Genomic DNA, 12,420 nt, shown 5'->3' with positions numbered 1-12,420 from the left:
CTAATGTTACCCACAGTGCCAATGGGCTTAAATGTATTTAACACTCCTAAAATTCAGGCTAAAATTCAGATATTTAGAGATCAAAAATAGATATGCATGCTTAACTTTAGCCACCCAGGTTTGAAATATTTGGCTGTACACCTTTACAGATGAAATGTTCAACAGAGATAGATTCTCTGCTATATTACATTTTCCACAGCTGGGCAAAATACATACAAATTAGCTGTAAAGTGCTATTGCTCTGATCTGATAACTTTTTGTGTTCTCTTTTCTCTGACCTCATACAAATGACTGAAGAAGGCCAGAGACTACAAACTGTGCTGTAGATAGTAAGACTGTGAATGTTTTGTGCTCAGCTGCCTCTAGTCACACAAACCAACTAGCACAGATTGTCTTCTAGAATTGTGCTGATACCAAAATAGATGAAAATGTCTCTAAAGACCTATGTTTCACAGGAGAAAAAGTAAACAATCATTTTCCTAATGGAAAAAGGCAAAATCACAAAAAAATGTTATTTTAAGACTGTAGCATTAAAAAAGCTGTATACTGTACTAATAAAGAAACTGTTTCAACTCTTTCCCCCTCCATTTAAAAGGTACAGACTCCCTCACTATGCAATAGTAGCATGAGTTGATTTTCAGTATGTTAGGCAAAGGTCTCTTTGTTGACCATATTGGGCTTCCTCTGAAAATGTTGTGTCACCTTGATCATAATAATTCCCAAATGCAATTCTGATAGGATTTAGTATTTTTCTTTCACATATTTGGTGGTCATTATTGGCACTTAAAACAAAATAAAGCTAGATACATTACTGTGTTACCAGAAGCATGTAATATACCAGCTGGAAAATATCATCCCATAAAAAGATAAATAAAAACAAAGATATTCCTAGAGCGATAGGGGACAATTAATTTTGCCTTTCAGAAGTGGTAGTAAATACTCTTTGAAAAGCAGAAGAAAGTATGTGTGTGTACATGTTTGCATGTGCACATGCACTTTAAGACTTGTGACCAAAGCTTGGACAAATACATAGGCAGCTTTAAAGTCTAAGGCTATGTCTATACAGCAGCTTTCTTTTGGAATAACTGATGTTATTCTGAAAAAAACAAAAAGTGAGTCTACACTGCAAGCAATTATTTCAAAGTAATAGTGAGCTGGAATACTTCTAACTCCAACTCCTGTAACCCTAATTTTATGAGGAGTAAGGGAAGTTGAAGGAAGAGTGTTTTTCCTTTGACTTCTGCTGTGTAGACAGAGCCAAAAGCCAAATTAAACTATTTTGACTTCAGCTACACAATTGGCATAGCTCATATTGCTTATCTTAATTCAACTTTTGCCCTGCTGTATAGACATGCCCTCAGAGAAATTCTCTTTCTTCTATTATTTTGAAGAAAGCCTCCTTGGCGCCACAGGTCACTGGATAAAAAAATACAGATATGTTTTTAAGGGTTTTTTAATTTAACAAATTATAGCAACAAATGTTCCCTATAAAATTTCTCCATTTTTTAAAAAAATTTAAATTATATTTTTAAAAAAGCTATAACAAATTAAAGGTTAGTTTAAAATCTAAACTTTGCCCTTTTCTTATGTTCTTAACTAAAATGATTTTATCTTTTGTTATTGAAAATAAAAATAATGATTAATACATTAATAATTCAGACTGATCAAAATGAAACATTTTAAATGTCAACCAAAATTGGTATTTAATTTTGAAAAGTGAAATTGAAATATTTTAAAATATTTTCAGAATTTTTGTTTAAAAATGTTCAGCTGATTTTCTTAGAAATTCATTTCAACATTTTTAAAATTTTGTTTTCAGTTTTTAGGCTGCAACTATTTACTGAGTTTGATCTGAATTCTTCAATAGTGTATGTTCCCAAACCAATTTTTTAGCCAAACGTATTATCCATTTCCCCCCAAATCTAAGCATAAATTATAATAATACCGTATTGGACTATCATCCCTGAACCACTAAGACGAACTTGAATCAAAGAGATACTAACAACAAGGAAAGTTAGATACATGTTCAAACATCTGTCTAAGAAGGTAGTATAGTCATAGAAAAGACACTCCACCAAGAGTTAGTCAGTGACATAAATGTGTATATTATCACATATCATGTGTATATTACAATTGTATATCATGACATTTTAAAATAGAATCCTCTTTGAAAAATAAAAATTTTAAACTTTTATAGTTCATCATTTTTAAAGCAAGATGCCTAAAATTAAGTTCCTAAATCTATATTTAGATGAACAGGTGACAATGGCATGACAATATTGCTGAACTGTTTTCAGTTCCCATTAATATCAATGTCCCTCTGAAAAGCAAGTCATGCTTTTGTATGTGCTTATATATGGCTGGAAATGCTTAAGTTTAGTTCCAGGTTAGTAAATTGTGGCATAGACTTCTAAAATTAAATAGCACCTGACCTTTATTAATGCATCAATGTTATGAAGGGATGACAGTTCCTTACAATATCACCAAGACATCTTTTCTCTTCCCCTGCAAATGCTGCTGGGCTTTCACAAGGCGCAGCATTTGAAATGTCTGAGTTTATAACATTCATTACCTACTTGTTAGGAAGAATCCTGGATCCAGCAAACCTCAGTCCATGGATAAATCTGCAAGATTCCCTCACTATTCTTGATTTCAGGAAATGTGCAGATTAATGTGATTTAATGTTTAATTAATTAATAAAATAAAATAAAATTTTGAAATGAAGAATTTATAATCTGTATAAATACTTGTCATTAAAAAGAAATATCTCATTGAAAACATGGACTAGGAGCAATATATTAAAATGTTGGGAATATATTTAAGGATTTTCTACGGTAATATAAAATTACTTCACTCATGCTTTGTCTTGAAAAGTCATTAAATATGCACATTAATGTAATAGTTATTAAAGTTATAAATCTTCCAAAAATATAGATGCTTTTATAAATTACAATAATGCCACTGTTTGGTATTGCTAGTGTCAGCATAAATGTATATCACTTTCAAAAATTGTAATGCGTATTGATATACATTTTCAAACTTTTGCTGTTTGTAGAAATGACTGCAAAATATACATATTAAAATTCTGTTCTCCAGACCAAAACAGAAAATACAATACATAGTTTACAAAATTGGAATAAAATGTTTTTATTTAAAATAAAATTGGATCCATTGTAACTGCTTAATCACAGAACAAAGTGAAATCATTCAGCTAAGTACTAAAAGCCAGATTTTTTAAGTATTTAGGGGCCTTGTGGGATTTTAAAAAATATCTATTTTACTAACTCCTAATACACTCCTTTGGTATTTTCAAAAATCCCACCTAATGCTAATCTGAATCGTTAGATGCCCAACTACTTTTAAAAAATTCCCATCCCCCATTGCCTGATTTAAAGCTCACTTACAATATGGCAATGTTATCTTGCTAGAGCTATGTCTATCCTGCCGGCTTTACTGGCAGAGAGTATGCTAATGAAGTGCTCATTATTAGCATTTGTCACGCTGTCATTAGCACATTCTCTGCCTGAGTCTTTTTGCGCAAGAGGTTTTTGCACAAAAACAAGCAGTGTAGATAGATCCATTTTGCGCAAAAACTCCCTTTTGTGCAAAATCTGCATACCTCCTTTTTTGAGGCACAAGGATCTTGAACAAAAGGGAGTTTTTGTGCAAAATGGATCTGTCTACACAGTTTGTTTTTTGCACTAAAACCTCTTGCGCAAAAAGCCTTGGGCAGAGAATTTGCTAACGACAGTGTGGCAAATGCTAATGAGTGCTTGATTAGCATACTCTTTGCCGGCAAAAGCACAAAGGCTAGCAGTATAAAGAATCCCATAATGAGTGTAAATATTATTTCCTCCCACTTCAGAGGTTCAATAAAGTGGCTGTAATATAAACAAGTTAGTCCAATGAAAAAACTTTCCATTGATTGCAAAGGGCTTTGGGCTATGACCCAAGCCTTATGGACTATTATCTTTAGTGGCAGTTTTTCATGAGAGAGGATTTCATCATTTGCTTAAATGCTTCCAGCAACTATTTCAGAGTAAATTATAGATTCAAATATAAAGGCTTTGTTTCTATATTATGCACGCTTAATCCCCCTTTGAGAAAAAAGGAGACAGACACTCTAGCTGGTGTAACTTCAATACTGCCAAGTATTCAACAACTATGTTAGTCATGTTTTTAGTGTCTGCTAAAATGGGCCCGGGGTTTGTAGCTACTGTCATAAGAAAAATATTAACAAAAAGAGAAGGAAGAGAGAGAGAGAGAGAGAGAGAGAGAGAGAGAGAGAGAGAGAGAGAGAGAGAATGCCTGATAGCCTACCCTCTTCTGCTTGAGTAGCTATTTATTTCTATGCCAAGCAAGCACAAAAGGGATATAAAAAGATACCATTCTGATCTGTAAACCCCTTGGGACAGGTCCAAAAGTTAGTAAGGAACACTATACATGAAATAATCACAATTAATCATGCTTGATGTTTACTACCATTTTAACATTCTGCCAATTCAACGAAGAATACAAAGTGTTCAGTGATTCTAATTATTTTTATTATAAATGTTTGCAATGCAAAAGTAACCTTAATTGACTTCATCTAAGTACTGTAGAGCAACCCTTTTATCATGAAAGTTGAACTTAGAAATTTAGAATAAGGAAAAGAAAATAACTGCAGTTAACAATGAAAATATGTAATCCTTTAATGCCTATCAGTATATTAAGTCCTACATCTTGCTCAGCCGATCACCGGGCATGTCTACACTAAGAAATTATTTCAAAATAACTAAATTTTATGTAATAACTCCTGATTTTACAAAATAGAAATAGTTTGTCCCCCGTACAGGGAAGAGTCAAACTTAGTCTGAGGCAAGCTCTGTTGATGTAGAAGTGCCACCTCAACTTAGAGCCCAAGGAACACTGGTGAGTAATCAGATTGAATGATTTTGGGGAGTAGTTCGAAATAGCGGTTATTCAAAATTACTGTTATTCCCTAAGGAAATAGGGGTACAGATTTTGAAATAAATGGCACGTTATTTCAAAATATCAGGTTTGGTGGTGTGGATGCTCCACTTATAAATTCAATGTTGAGGAATGTGGAGTTCCATCTGATTGAAATATCTTGTACAAGAGGTTCTTGTTACTGTCCATTTGCAGCTTATTACATTTCCAGCATTGCACTATAAGCTGGACTGTGTTTGACATTATTTCTAAATAATGCCTGAGTGTAGACCAGGGCATTCAGGTTATGTCTAGACTACAGGCTTTTTTCGGAAGCCATGTAGACATACCCTCAGACAAAGAAGGTTGTTTATATTTGTGGGAGATAATGTTGTCCACTTCTTGATTACAATTTCACCTGAAAGTGAAAAAAAAGGGAATTCACATGCCCCTATTGTAGGTGTCACAAGATAGTTACATGTCAAATGTATCAAATATTTTTATATGCCTCTTTGCTGTGACCAGTCTTCCAAAGGATGCTGATGTCAGTTGCTGCTTAATGTCAATCCAAAGCAATATGGACCGACAGTTCATTTTCCTCATCTGAGTTTGATGCTGTGATGGATAGGAGGAGTGCTGATCACTAAAGGGTACTTAGGTAGCTAACAAGGGTGTTGGCAGGGGCCAGAAGAAGCAATGGGGAACAGTGCTAAAATGTGAATTGTATATAGATACCTTGCTTGCTCTTTTTGTGTCAAAAATTCTAACTTAAGGCCTGGAGGGAGCCAATGCAGTAATCAGAATTGCCATACCTATACAAAATATTGGACATGGGAGTGAACTGGGCCTTGAAATACAGATCAGTACGGATCATGAATAGAGGGAAAATGTATATTTAGTCATGATTGGGTTATTTTTTCTTTATTTTGCTGTTTGGTAAAATTTCTCTGTGTAAAATCCATTGCTCTTTCCTCCCCCCCAGCATTCACTATTTAAACTGTGCCCAGAGATATCATTTTTTGCTCTGTGTTTTAATCTGCTCTTTTCTTAGATGCTCTGTAACAACTAGTAACCAAGTATGCTTTATCAAGTATCTTTTTGTTTTGTTATTAAAATCACCTTTTTTAAGTCAATTATTTGATTCTTGTGTCCTGGAAGGAAACAGGAGGTCTGTGCCTGTGTATGCCTGCCTAAGACTGAGATGTCAGCTACCATAGATTGCAGTTTATTTTCTCTTTTTTCCAAGCTCTCTTGTGGTAAAAGATCTTGGGAATACCCCTCTGGAAGAAGTCCAAGTGCTTCCTTCCTGGGTTCAAGAAGAAAGGTGTCTTTTTTGTTTCACTTGGTGATGGCAGCTACCTCCCAAAACCAGGGAATCTGTGGTCTTAGGAAGCTTTTAAGTAGAAGCCTATAGAGACAGGGGTTATTTTAGGGTCTCTTGTGAGCCCCCACCTTCTGCATTTGGAGTGCCAAAGTGGGGAACAACCATGACAGATGCCATGAGCAGAAGATTGATTTTCTTTTTTGGTGGTTTGGGTTCTGTCTGTAGTTTCTGCATCAAAGTGTAGCTCTTTAAAGACATTTGACAGCATGTTCCACATCTTCTCCCTCTCACATTCTAAACCATGTTCTAGTGCTGTATCTATTTTTAGAAATCTCAGATAGGTGCCAACTTTGCATTTTGTGAAATCTGTCATGAAAATGGTATTAAATCATACAACACGTGCTGGATCAATATCAGAGACTGCCATAACATGAAATATATGGCACAATGCTGGAAAAAACCAAGGAGCAGGAGACATACATTTCCCCCTGAAGGAGTTCAGTCACAAACCTGCAGGACTCAAGTATTATTTCTAGCTTTTGCAGTTTTTCAAAATCCTTATCTGTCGGCACTGACAGATGGTGCTTTTGAAGAGCTAATGTGGATGTGACAGCGGCTTTATTGCAAAGGAGGCACTGAATAATAGCCAATGTGGAGTTCCATCTGGTTGAAATATCTTATACAAGAGGTTCTTGTTACTGTGCATTTTCAGTTTATTGCATTCCCAGCATTGTACTGTAAGCTGGACTGTGTTTGACATGGTCCACAAGTTCTCTACATTTTTCCAGCACATATTCAAAACCAACATCCCTGAGCACTACTTTGATGGATCTCTGTAGACTGTGGCTACTACCATGTTATGTTTACTATCAGTGCTAACTATTGTTACCTTTTCTTGAGTATATTCTTTTGCAATATTCATGAAATGCCCTATATATGTTTCAACATAATGTCTCTCTTCAGTATGAGTTTCACAGCAAATGATTGCCGCATCCATGCAGTCCCAATAATGTGTGCCACGACACCACGATAGCTATGATTGCTCAAGGAAACCCAGTGGTTACTAGTCAAAGCAACAGCCAGTGAATTTTTGAGAAGTTCCAACTGATTAGTTCTCTTGATGTCCTATAGGTCATTTATTTGTGAGGTTGTGTTTCCTTGGGAAGGCACAATGTATGACTGATTAGAATATGTAATTTGGATATCTATTTTAGCTTTCTGTCATTTACAGAACTGAATAGCTTGCAGCCCATAGTTATCTACTTAAAAATGTCATTGGTAAAGGTGTTGCACTTTGTTTGATCCATGGGCTTTTAATGATCCTGACATTCTGTAATTGTTCTCTGTCATGGCTGGCTGGATTCATTTGCTGATAGTGGGATATTTGAAGTACAAGATATGGAGGCAAAAGCAGGCTTAGCATGTAGGTGGTACATGAAGTGCTTCTATGGTATTGGAACTCAGCCCTGAAATAGCTACAGATAACTATCTTTGTAGCCAGAACACCATCTGGAAGTATTTTAAACATAAACTTCTCATTTAAAAGATATGAACTGTGGCTGCTTTGCTCCACTAACTTTTTCTCATATTTAATCACTGTAGATCCTGAAAACACAGGTAGAACTGTATCAATGTCTGGAATAATTCAATCAATTCTTCTGTATAATCAATATAATTGTATCTTGTTCAAAGGAGTTCTTGCTATGGATATGGAAAGGTTTTATTTCAGCTGAACCAGCTGATTGCAAGGGAGGGTGGTTTTAACCTCAGTGACTCATCTTGGTGCAGAGGAGGAGAGGCTGGTTCAGGGAGGGTGAGTTTGCTATGTTCTCTGTAGGGTATTCCTGGAGTGAGCAGCTGGTTATGGGAAATAGGACACAATACAAGGGAGGGGATTTGTTCCAGTAGTAAAGAGCTGGCTGGAAACAATACAGTACAGAAGCAAAGTGTGGTGTGGAATGAAGGAGTAAAGGGCAGTCAGTAGCTGGTGGAGCCACAGTCTCTGGGCATTTGAGGTGACTAGTGGTGGGGAGAAGGCGCCAGTAGCAGGCGCCAATCTCCCCCTTTACTCACTGGCAGCAGTCGAAGAAGCAGATCAATGTGGCCCAACTTGCTTTTCTCCCCTAGAGCTTTTCCTGAGGGAGGGTGTGGGACTGTCCTCATCCTCACCGTCAGGGAGTGGAGCAATGTAGCCAGAGGAGCAGAGTGAGGTGTGGCAACAGTGCTCCACTTTCCCTGCCACTGATGGTGAGTGTGAGAGGGGGCAGACCCCTGCTGCTGGTACCAGATCCCCACCTCCGCTAGTCCCCAAGGCTGCATCGCTGAGGGCAGGTGGATGGGGGAAGAGGCGTGGTGGGGTGGAGGAAGGGTGAGGCAAAGGCAGGAAGAGAACAGAGCAGGAACAAGGGGTGGCAGAAGATGAGCAGTGAGAGGTGGTGCCTGGCATGGAAGGAGGTTGTCCCAATTCTTCTCTGGTAAGGGTGGGAACATGGCGAGTGGCCCCCTGTGTACTTCCTCACCAATTGCCCCTGATTGAGCATGAGCTGTCTAGGGTGATGATATGTCCAGCTTTAGCCTTGACAGTCCCTCTTTGAGCTCTGTCCCAGCTGTCCCTACTTTTTCGAAAAAATAGGCCAATTGTCCTGGCTGCAGTGCAGAGCAGAGAGTGGTGGCCGCTGCCCAGGAGTCAGCTCAAGACAGCACTACCTGACAGCAAGAAAGTGGGGAAATTTTCTGCAGGCAGGGAGTGTTGGCTTCATAGCTGGCCCCTGGGCAGTGCAGAGCTTGGGGGTGGGAGAAGATCAGCTGCAGCCAGGGGAGGCATGCAGCTCAGTGGGAGGATCTGCTCCAGCTGTGGGCAACACAGAACCTGGGGGATGAACCCCAGACATGAGCATTGTAGTGCTGAGGAGGAGATTTCACCCCTTCTGTGTGCTACATGGGGCTCCGGACATCATGGGGCTTAGGAGTGTGAGGATCAGCCCCCTGATCTAATTAGGGTCAGCCTTAGCCCCATGCAGCACGAGTCTTAGGAATGGAGTCCACGGTGGTTGCAGACAGCATAGGATTGGGGAGGCAGCACCAACCTCAGAAGGCATGGGGAGGGTTTCTTGGCTGAGCGCTGGAAGTGAGGGACAGGATGCGGGGAGGGCTCAAGTGAACCTCTGGACATTCTGTTTTTACAGTAAAAACATGGTCTACCTGTGTTTCAAGATCTCTGCTTTGGAACTGGGATGAGAACCACATCTTTCTCTAGCCTCTTCTTTTCCCATCTCCTGTGGTGGCTAGCATTATTCCAGACAGTTTTTCTGCAGCAGCTGCTTCTGCCCTCCCACCAATAGGGTCTTTGATGAATGCACACTAAAAAAAACATTAATTATGCTATATAATTAATGGTGATTAATTGACAGCCCTAATATGTGTGTGTCTATGAGACATTTCCTAATTCAGAAGTTTGTGTTCCAAGACCCCCACAATTTTCAGATGAGAGGAATATGCTTATGAAGATACAATAAATATCCAGGCAATAGGAAATTAGAAAATGACATATACCCCAAATAACATAAAATGTTAATGGAAATGATAATGCCAAATTAACATTTCAGACAATTAATGAAATTCATTAGGGGTAATTTGTGGGTGATTTATAGCCATTAGCAGAGTGTGGATCAAAATGGAAACTCTTGACAAGAGTTGATACAGGAAATATCGTGATGTTTTCTATCTGTTTTTGTACTTTATATACTAAGCCAGTGTGCATTCTCTACCTTGCTTACAGGTTTATTATTGAACAGTATCAGTCTTTAAATGTTGACTACTTCAAATATTCTACACTATCTTTTGTTCCAAAATATGAGGCAATTTTAAATTCCAGAGTAATAGAAGTTGTCTAAAAGCATATAAAATACATCTTTAAGGTTTGGTCAGGGCTGATACACACAATGGCTGCAGCTACACTATGGTTGCATCTAGACTGGCAAGTTTTTCAGCAAAAGCAATTGCTTTTGCTGAAAAACTTGCTAGCTGTCTACACTGGCCGCTTGAATTTCCGCAAGAACACTGACGATCTCATGTAAGATTGTCAGTGTTCTTGCGGAAATGCTATGCTGCTCCCGTTCGGGCAAAAGCCCTCTTGCGCAAATGCTTTTGAGCAAGAGGGCCAGTGTAGACAACACAGTATTGTTTTGCGCAAAAAAGCCCCAATCATGAAAATGGCGATTGGGGCTTTCTTGCGCAAAACCGCATCTAGATTGGCATGGATGCTTTTCTGCAAAAAGTGCTTTTGCGGAAAAGCATCAGTGCCAATCTAGACGCTCTTTTCCGCAAATGCTTTTAACAGAAAAACTTTTCCGTTAAAAGCATTTGTGGAAAATCATGCCAGTCTAGACGTAGCCTATGAGTTTTGCTGAAAGAGGCAATGCAAATGAAGTGCGGATTAGCATTTTCTTGTGCTTCCTTTGCATAATCTCTTTCGGTCCATTTTTGTGCAAGGGGTTTTTGCACAAAAACAAGCAGTGTGAATGTTTCCTTTTTGCGCAAAAATCTCTTTTGGCAAAACCCGTAGTGTAGCTGTAGACAATGAATGCTTCCTCTGCCTTTAATATTGCTGCTAAATTCAATAATGCACAGCTATCTAAGGCTAGTAGTAGAACATAAAAAGTCTAGATTTTGTAATTAATTTAATTTAATGGCTAAGGCTACCATATACTCAGGATCAGCATCTTAAGACACTTTCTTTGTTAGGATATCAAGCCTTGTAGATAAGGGAGAATCAGTGGACATGGTATACCTAGACTTTAGTAAGTCATTTGACACAGTCTTGCATAACATTGTAATAAATGTACTAGGGAAATACAACCTAGAGGGGGCTAGTATAAGGTTGGTGCATAATTAGCTGGATAGCAATGCTCAGAGAGTGTGGCTAGACTACAGGGTTTTGTTGACAAAAGTGGCCTTTTGTCAACAAAACTATATCTGCGTCTACACTACCGCCACATTCTGTCGACAGTAAGTTGACAGAACATGGCAGTTTTGTCGACAGCAGTAAACCTCCTTTTACGAGGAAGAATACCTTTGTCGACAGAGATCTGTCGACAAAAGGTGTGTGTGGACACAGGGAGCCAGTTCTGTTGACAAAAAGGCCTCCAAGAAGAAGCCCTGGTGGACAGTCTAGCCTTTACAGGCACAGCACCTCTGTGGTTCCTGGCCACAGCCTCCTAAAGGCACAGGCACCCAAATAGGCCTTGCTGTCCGGCAGCTAGACAAAGCACCCATGCCAGCCGTGTCAGCCATGTCCCAGCCTCAAGGCCCCCCTCGCTCTTCTCAGGACAGAGATGAGGACTGACCCAGGGGCACCAAAAGGCGGTCACCAGCCTGGTCAGGGCCAGAAATCCAAAACCTCCTGGAGCTCTGGTACCAGGAAGAAGCCTTACAGGCCCTGCTGACACGCCACAGGAATGAGGACATCTATGAGCACACAGCCCAGGGACTGGCTACCAAAGAACATCACCCCTGCATCATGGCACAAGTCAGGGCCAAGGTAAAGGAGCTGTGGCAGGGATATGCCATGGCCCGGGACCAGAGCTCCCACTCTGGGGCAGCCCCTGAGACCTGTCCTTACTATGAGGAAGCCCAGACTCTACTGCGTGTGGTGGAGTCCGGGTTACCCCACCACATCATGGACAGACCCCTCCTGAGGGAGGAAGACCAGGCAGGAGAGGCGGGAGAGCTGCACCAGGAGGAGGAGGAGGAAGAGGAGGCAGCAGGGATCCAGACTCCAGAGGCTTCCCAGGCGGGTGTGGAGGGAACATCAGGTGAGATCTTTGAGAGGTCACCACACACAGGCAGGTTGGCAGTGTAGGGGGGCAGCTAGCCCCATTGTTACTGTGGGGCCCCTGTGAGGCTTTTAGGCTGCTGCCCAACTCACACACGGTGTCATGTGTAACACTTCTGACTCTCCTGTCCAAAGGAGAGCCCGTGACAGCCACGGCATGCCCTTGGGGATAGCAGGGGTGTACACAGACAGTGATTGTCTCCTCTTTTCCTCCACAGCCGGACCCTCTACCCAACAGGGGAGCACCACACCCACCCCACCACCATCCCAGACCCGTGGCGCCTGCAGGCACTGGTGTGTGTACACGGACCTGCTGAGGGATCATGTTGTGCCC

At 40.0% G+C, this 12,420-nt stretch overlaps 1 pseudogene; it reads right to left on the bottom strand.

The window, feature by feature from the left end:
• Window positions 1–6,352: 6,352 nt before the first annotated feature.
• Window positions 6,353–12,420, bottom strand: part of LOC142826484 (uncharacterized) — a 32,146-nt pseudogene continuing 26,078 nt past the window's right edge.

This window comes from Pelodiscus sinensis, chromosome 1 (assembly GCF_049634645.1).
Source record: "Pelodiscus sinensis isolate JC-2024 chromosome 1, ASM4963464v1, whole genome shotgun sequence".
Taxonomy (NCBI): Eukaryota; Metazoa; Chordata; order Testudines; family Trionychidae; genus Pelodiscus; species Pelodiscus sinensis.
The sequence above is the reverse complement of the archived record's forward strand: the minus strand, read 5'-3'. Positions and strand labels throughout refer to the sequence as shown.